Here is an 8,051-nt window from a genome sequence, read left to right as displayed (position 1 = left end):
TTCCTTTTTATGGCTGGATTTTCTATTGTACATATATATCACATTTTATTTATCCATTTATTTGGGGATGGACACTTGGATTGTTTCTACATTCCGGCCATCGTGAATAACGTTGCAATGAACACTGGCATACGAATGCCTGTTTGAGTCCCTCTTTTCAATTGTTTTGAGTACATACCAGGAGTGGAATCACTGGGTCATAGGGTAATTCTATGTTTAACTTTTTGAGAAACTGCCGAACTATTTTCCACAGGGACTACACCATTTTACATTCCCAGGGCCCAGCCAACAGAAGGTGAAGCAATGCTCTTTGGAATGGCCCATGGGGTCCAGGTTGGACAGGCAGGCCTACTGGCTCATGGGCAGGAGCAGCAGGGGCTCCACTTCTGGGGGTGGTAGGTGGTCCCATATTTCTCTTATTTGCAAAGTCCTAGCTATAATCCAAGACTTCATGGGTCTGTCCACTATGTACTAGAGCTTGAGGTAAGTGGAGTGTTCATTCCTTAGTTCCTCCAGCTTTGGCTGCAGCAGGATATACTTCTTGGTCCAATTGGCAAAGAGCAGTTGGCACATGGTGTAGTCATCCAGGTCCTTCATGATGTCACAGATCACCTGCAGCATCCCTCAGATGCTTTAGGATGCCCGTTCCTCCCATAGTCACACCAACTGACTTCACCATCTTGATGACAGAGTTAGATTTATTGTCTGGACAGATGGCCTTTGCCTGGGTAGACTAGCAGCCCATTTGAGCCCTGGAACGTACTCAATGATGTCTTCCATCTTCATGGTTTCCTGGTACTGGGACACCTTTCCTTCTAGCGGGAAACTTGGGATGGATGCCTTTACAGAAAATCTTGATGACCAAACGCACTAAGCCCTTGTCATCATGGCCAGAGATGAGTATATAGGGTGAATGACCAGGTTTTGGTGGATTTGAGTCAATAGGTAGATATGCTGGCCAAAGGGGAGGCCTAGAATGTGATGGGGTTATAGCAGGATGAAGTAGAACCACTGGGTATCATGGCCAATATTCTCCTTGTTGATGAGCCACAGTGGGTACTTGATATCCAGGCTTTTAAGGTGATATCCAGTAGTGGATAGCTGAGCAGGCTATAGAGGAACCAGTATTCTCAGCTGGGCCTTGTGGTGGTGTCTGCTGTCCAGGCCAAGACAGTTGGACTGCCTCTTTTCACTTCCTTAATAATATCCTTTGATGCACAAAAGTTCTTAGTTTTGATGAAGTTCAATTTATCTATTTTTTTCTTTTGTTTCTCATTTGATGTCTTATCTGAGAACCCATTGCCACAGCCAGAGTCACCAAATTTATCCCTATATGTTCTTCTAAGAGTTCTATGGTTCCATTTCGAGTTAATTTTTGTATATGATGTGAACTAGGGGTCCAACTTCATTCTTTTGCATGTGGAAATCCGGTTGTGCCAGCATTATCTGTGGAAAAGACTAATTTTCCCCTGTTGAATGGATGTGGCGTCTCTGTGGAAAATCAATTGGACATAAATATAGGGGTTTATATCTGGGCTCTCAATTCTTTCCATTGGTCTATATGTCTATCCTTATGCCAATATCACATGGTTTTAATTACTTTAGCTTTGTAGTAAGTTTTGAAACCAGGAGGTGTGAGTCCTCCAATTCTGATCTTTTTTAAGACTATTTTATGTATTCTGGGCCCCCAGCAACCATACGAATTTGAGAATAGGTTTTTCCATTTCTGCAAAAAAGGCTGTTAGAATTTTGGTAAAGATTGTGTTGAATTTCTAAACCACCTTGGGGAATATTGCCATCTTAACAATATTAAGTCTTCCAATCCATGAACATGGATGTCTTTCCATTCATAGCCATATCTTGGAAATATTGTGGTTTTGGTTCCAGACCACCACAATAAAGCAAATATCACAATAAAGCAAGTCAAATGAATTTTTTGGTTTTGCAGTGCATATAAAAGTTATGTTTACACTAGACTGTAGTCTATTAAGTGTGCAATAACATTATGCCTAAAAAACCCAATGTATATACCTTCATTAAAATATACTGTATTGCTATAACTGACTGAGCCACCCAGGCGCCTCTGATTTTCTTTTTTTTAAAGGCTTTACATGTTTTTATTTACTTTTGAGAGAGAGAGAGAGAGAGAGAGAGAGAGAGAGAGAGAGAGAGAGAGAGAGAGAGATCAAGCTACCACAATCATGGCAGGGGCAGAAAGAAAGGGAGACACAGAATCTGAAGTAGGCTCTGAGCTGTCAGCACAGAGCTTGATGCGGGGGTCGAACTCATGAACCGTGAGATCATGACCTGAGCCGAAGTCTGATGCTTAAATACACCGAGCCCCACCAGGTGCCTACATTGATTGATTTTCTTAATGTTAAACTACTCTTGCATTCCTGAGAAAAATCCCACCTGGTCATGGGGTATAATCCTTTTAATATGCTGTTAGATTTGGTTTCCAAGTATTTTGTTGAGGCTTTTTGCATTCATGAGGGATATTGGCCTGTAATTTTCTTTTCTTGTGATGTCTTTATCTGCCTTTGGTATCGGAGTAATGCTGGTCTTATAGAATGAATTAGGAAGTGTTCTCTCCATCATGATTAAGTGCATCAACTTTGGAGGCAGGTGGTATAAATTTTAATTCTTCCTCTGCTACCAAAAAGTTTGTAGCAAGTTATTTTGTCATTTATCTTCTCTAAACTTAATTTTCCCTTCTGTAAAATGGGAGTATTAGGAGAATTCATTGGGATCATTCATTGTAAAGCCAGTGGTGTGCTGGTAAATGTTTAACAACCAGCTCTCAGAGGATGTGGAGGTGAAAAACCCTGATTTGGAATGTTTGCCAATTTCCATGTGGTAACTACTCCTGCCATTACTGGTTTTAAGGTGCAAATAGAGTTAAAGAGACATGTACACAGTCTGTTCTCACATGCCAGTGGGAGCTGACTCCAGCACATTGGTTTTGTTTTTTAAGTGTGAAGCACACAATAGGTTATCAATCGATAAATATCATTTTCAGTTGCCTTTAACAAAAATAAAATAAATGAAAATAAGATGATTCCTGCAAAGCAAGGTATATAATCTCCCTCTCTATTGCCTTCTGTTCTAAAATATTCTATATTTAATGTTATCCTCGGATAGTCTGTCCTCTGTGGAAATCACATTTTATACCCATTTTCTAATTTTAGATCTTGTTATCATTGTTTATGCTGAACATAATCACAGGGAGGATGGTCCTTGCCCACAAGTCTGTTTGCCCTGCTGGCAACTGGCCGCACCTGGAGGGACTTGTTGCTCCTAACTGCTTAACATACTAACCTTGATGGCTGCAGGGAAACTTAGAAGCATCATTCTGCCTTGGCTCCCTGGTTGCTAAGGTCTTCTGCTTGATATTGGCCCTGGCAGGAATCACCAGCCAGTCCTGCTTTCCCTGGAAGACACACATAGATTGCCCAACCGCCACCATTGGGCAAATGATTCAGCAAATGTCATGCCCTCTACACTTTTGCTCAGACCTGGCCTTAAGAAAATTTATGAAGGAAACAAAGACTATCTTGCCCTGTCTCCTGGGCACCTAGTCTTAAACCCTTGACTAACTAAGTCACTGTGTTGTCCCATGTTCTTTATCCATCCATCCATCTATCCATCCATCCGTCCACCCATCCATCCATGACTTACAGAATGCTTGTGGCTGCATATATGAAGATGCTAGATGGGCGTAGTGTCCATAAACTCACAGCTTGGGATGGGGCCAGGTGGTGTGGAGATAGAGATGCAAATGAATAGTGAGAATAAGGTATGATAAGAAAAAGCACGAACGTATATGCAAAGTATTATGGGAAACTAAAGGATGAATTCTGTTTGCCTGGAGGAGCTATGGAGGTTTTTGCAGGGTGTGTGCAGGTTACCAAAGGGTGAAGCAGAGGTTTGGGCCAGATCATGACAGACTTTCTATGCTCAACGTGCCATTAAACTTGATCCTCCAGCAACAGGGAATCTTTCTTTCCTTTCCTCTTCCATTGCCCTGTATCTTAGGACTTCAAGGCCCTGGTCCCTGCTAATAAAATAATAGCCAACTTTTTTAGGGCTTACAGTGTGCCAGATACTGTACTAGGTGCTTTAAATTCATTATTTAACTATCTTCACAACAACCTTAGAAGACAGAAAATATCATCATCCTCTTTTTACAGAAACGTTTTACATAAAACGTTTTACAGTTTTATGAGAAAACTGAGATTTAAAACTCCAGGTCACAACTGGGAATAGGCAGAGCTATAACCCACTTCTGATTCACAGCCAAGACTGTGCTCCTAGAAACATGAGCCAGTAGGACTTGGTATCGTTGAGGCATCGGGAAGAGTGGTTCCATCTCCCCAAACCCACCTCCAAAACTTCCCTATGTTTTATGATGCTCATACCTCAAACCCTCTTACCTCCTACCTGGGCTGATAACAACCATCTGAAAGCACCTTGTTTAGGAGACATTCATAGTTATTGGGGAGAAGGGCTTTGGAGGATGTTGATGGCAGTGTCAACTTACCCTCAAGGACTGTGGTTGCTTCTGGGTGATGTTGAATTAACGATTCATCTGCTCATGCATAAGTCACCTAATGCCCCTCCCAAATAATGTAATGTGTTAGCCCAGTTAAAAACACCCACCCAGATAAACGGACCGTCAGTTCTGTCAACTCCCATTGTACACTCTCTGAAAAAGGAAGCAGGAATTCTCTTTAACCTTGCCAGGCAGAGTTAAATTTATATATGAAATTAACTTTATATTAAATATGCATATATTTATAGGCATAATTTAACTCTAAAATTGTGTGTACAAATGAGTAACCTGAAGCTTAGGAAGATGAAACCACTTGTTCAAGGTCATAGAATCAGTTTTCTTCCTACTATTGACGGACTCTAACATTGGGGTGGTCTTTAGTCTGTATCCTAGCGAATAACTGCCCTTTTTTTTTAATAGTGAGACTTGGAATGTCCCTGAAGGAGTGTTATTTTAGAGATGTGGTGTAGTGAAAAGAGCAAGGGCTCTGAAACCAGGTATTCCTGCATTAAGATTCTAGCGCCTGCTCTGTAGTGGTGTGACCTTTGGCAAATCACCTTACATCACCTGAAAGGCTGACTGTGGGAACTGCAGCAGATGACTGGCCCCTGGGGTACCTCAGTACAGGTTAGTCCTTTCCAGCTCTCCTCAGTGTAACACGAATGGACATCTCCAGCCATCTCAAGCATATTGGTTACACACACAATACATTCTTAGAGGTATGTTAACTCAATTTAATCAAAATAAATTCCTGACATGTGGTATTTTGAAGGGCAATTTGGGGAAGGTATTGTGAAACTAGGCAAGTTATACAGCTCCTGCAAGTGGGACTCAGCAGACCAATCAGGGAGGCCCATGACCCGTGAGACTTTTGGAGAGGAAAGAGAAACGCTGCTGTATTGGGGACACAAAATATCTGGTCACATAACACAGGGATAGAGGGAAGGAGAAATAGTAATAGAAGGCATCAGAGGACAGATTTCCAGAGAATGATGCCCATAGTACATGCTGTGTGAATGTGGGGGAGAGAGACCAATTGCAAGGGGCCAAGGAACCCACCATGATGCCCCTCCTGCATTCTCTCCTGCTTTTGTCCCCCCATAGCACTTTGGGTTTCTCTTAGAGTCACCAGTGCACTTAGCTCTTTGTAACAAGGTGGAGAAAATGTCACTATCTTTTTTTTTAAGTTTATTTATTTTATTGAGAGAGAGAAAGAGAGAGTGAGCAAGGAAGGGGCAGAGAGAGAGGGAGAGAGAGAATCCCAAGCTGGCTCTGTGCTGTCAGTGCAGAGCCTGGTGTGGGGCTTGAACCCACGAACTGTGAGATCGTGACCTGGGCCAAAATCAAGAGTCGGACACTCAACTGACTGAGCCACACAGGCACCCCCAGAAAATATCACTATCTCTTAATAACTGGTGCCAAAATTCCTCTTGGAGCTAGAAGCATCTAGGTTTGGAAAGCTGGGTAGAACAGAATCATATGGAGAGCTTGAGGCAGAGCGTTGAGACTCGAGGACTTGGGTGTTAGAGGAGGGGCCGCTTGCTGTGGGTACTACAGGGAGAATGTGCAATCCTTGGGGGCAATCTGGGATGGAGAGCATGAGGAAAAGAGAGGAGGGAGGGCAGGGGGAAAAGGGAGAGAGCGGCTAGCAGTGCACCCGAACTGTGATTCCTCCCTACCCTTCCCTACGTCTCCAGTGATGACCACCAAACCCAGGCACCTTCATCAAAGGTGAGTGCCTTTGATGAAAAAACTGGGAAGGGGCAGAGTTTCATTGCAACATTGTGCAGGACAGATTAGATGTGAGGAAGTGGAAGTGTCCCTTCAGATGTTATTCATCTCTTGGAAGGGCTGTATACTTGCAGAGGCCAATGAGGGGTTGGGGCCTCAAAAGAAGTTTACCCAGATCTTTGAGAGGCAAAGGGGCCTCAGCTGACTTCCGAGTTATATCTCTAATTTCTTTCTCTTTCCTTCTTTACCTTTCCCTCCCCTCCAAAGCTTACCCAGTACAGCACCTGACATATAGTAGGCGCTCTGTAAATATTTGTTGTGCTGAATCATGTAAATATTATGTATGGTTTCTGCTGTCGTGGTACCTAAAATTGAGTAAAGACAACACACATGTATTTCACACATAAAAATAAACCGAATTCTAAAAATTCTGGGAAGGAAATAAATACCATCTAAACAGGTTTAATACTTTCCCACCTCTTTGTTTTTTTAGTATCCTTCAAGTTCAACTCATATCTCACCCTCCAGGAAGTCTATCTGGACTTTCAGTGATGTTTCCTGTCTCTGAGATCTTATGCCATTTCCTGTCTGTGTCAGCCATTTGACACTTGATCATTTATTTTTCAAATGGATGTTTTGCCTTTTCCTCTATATACTGCAGTCTCTGAGGACCACCCTTGCTAAGGGCCTAGTATAGTATCCTGTACACATAGTTGTTCAATTGATTGTTACTGATCGTATGTATCTTGCATCAGACTCTCAGAAACTGAAGAATTTATTATGTACTTAGCACATCCTGGTACTGAATAAATATTGTTGAATTGAGTTGAATTGTTGGCTGCCACAGACCTCTGAGAATCTCTGATTCCTAGATCTCACCCTCCTTCCAGAATAAGAGAAGATTAGAACTTGGGAAGAGATCAAATCTAATTCTTGTTAAGCTATAATTTATTTTCCTATTGCTTTGAGGCATGTAATTTAGGCTTTGTACTCCAAATGAAAATATGATTTATTGGCCAGTCACTTTCACATGGATGCTATGAGGTTAAAAAAATAAAGATGCACAGAATTTTGATGCTGACAGATATTATCAACTCAGAAGTGTGAGCTCAGAGAGGTCAAACAGACTGCCTTGTTTCCTCGGTTTGTTGCAGAGCTCACTGAGCATTTGGGTCCCACGCTTTCTGGTTCGTTGGCTTTCCAGTCTCTATTCTTGGTTGTCAGAATAGCATTTCTTCATAGTGTTTTCATTATTAATGCAGCATACTAAGTCCTTGGGGTGGAATAAACCTCATTATTAGAGCTAGTAAGTCAGGCCAAGGCAATCTGATATTCTTATAAAATCGAATAGATTTTGAAGTAAAGAATCCTTGAGCTCACTACCTTCCAAGGGGGCCATCATCTCATTTATCCTACCTATATATAACATCATATATATACACCCTGTAAGTGGACACTTCTGCGTGGACATTCATTATAACAGTTTTATTGATTCTGTTGTACTGCTGTTAATTACATGAACCACAAAAACCTTCAGTTAAATTAAGCCATAATAAATAAGATTAATAACTCTGCTCTGTATATTGAGTGTTTTTACAAGAAACAATGTTCATCTTTTCAGAAATTACTACATTGACGCCTCGTAAAATAATTATATTAGATATGTGGACTTTTTTTTTTTAGTAAAAAAGCTTTTGCGTGTCTTCTAATAACTAATGGTGTGAACTACGATTAATTATCCTCATGATAACCCTATGAAGTGGACATT

The 8,051-nt window shown here is 41.5% G+C and overlaps 1 pseudogene; it reads right to left on the bottom strand.

Moving 5' to 3' along the window:
• Nucleotides 1-240: 240 nt before the first annotated feature.
• On the bottom strand, nucleotides 241-3,351 carry LOC101080558 (annotated as a pseudogene).
• Between the last annotated feature and the right edge of the window lie 4,700 nt (nucleotides 3,352-8,051).

Source organism: Felis catus, chromosome C1 (genome assembly GCF_018350175.1).
Source record: "Felis catus isolate Fca126 chromosome C1, F.catus_Fca126_mat1.0, whole genome shotgun sequence".
Lineage (NCBI taxonomy): Eukaryota > Metazoa > Chordata > Mammalia > Carnivora > Felidae > Felis > Felis catus.
Note: the sequence above shows the minus strand (reverse complement) of the source record. Positions and strands in the feature narration are given on the sequence as shown.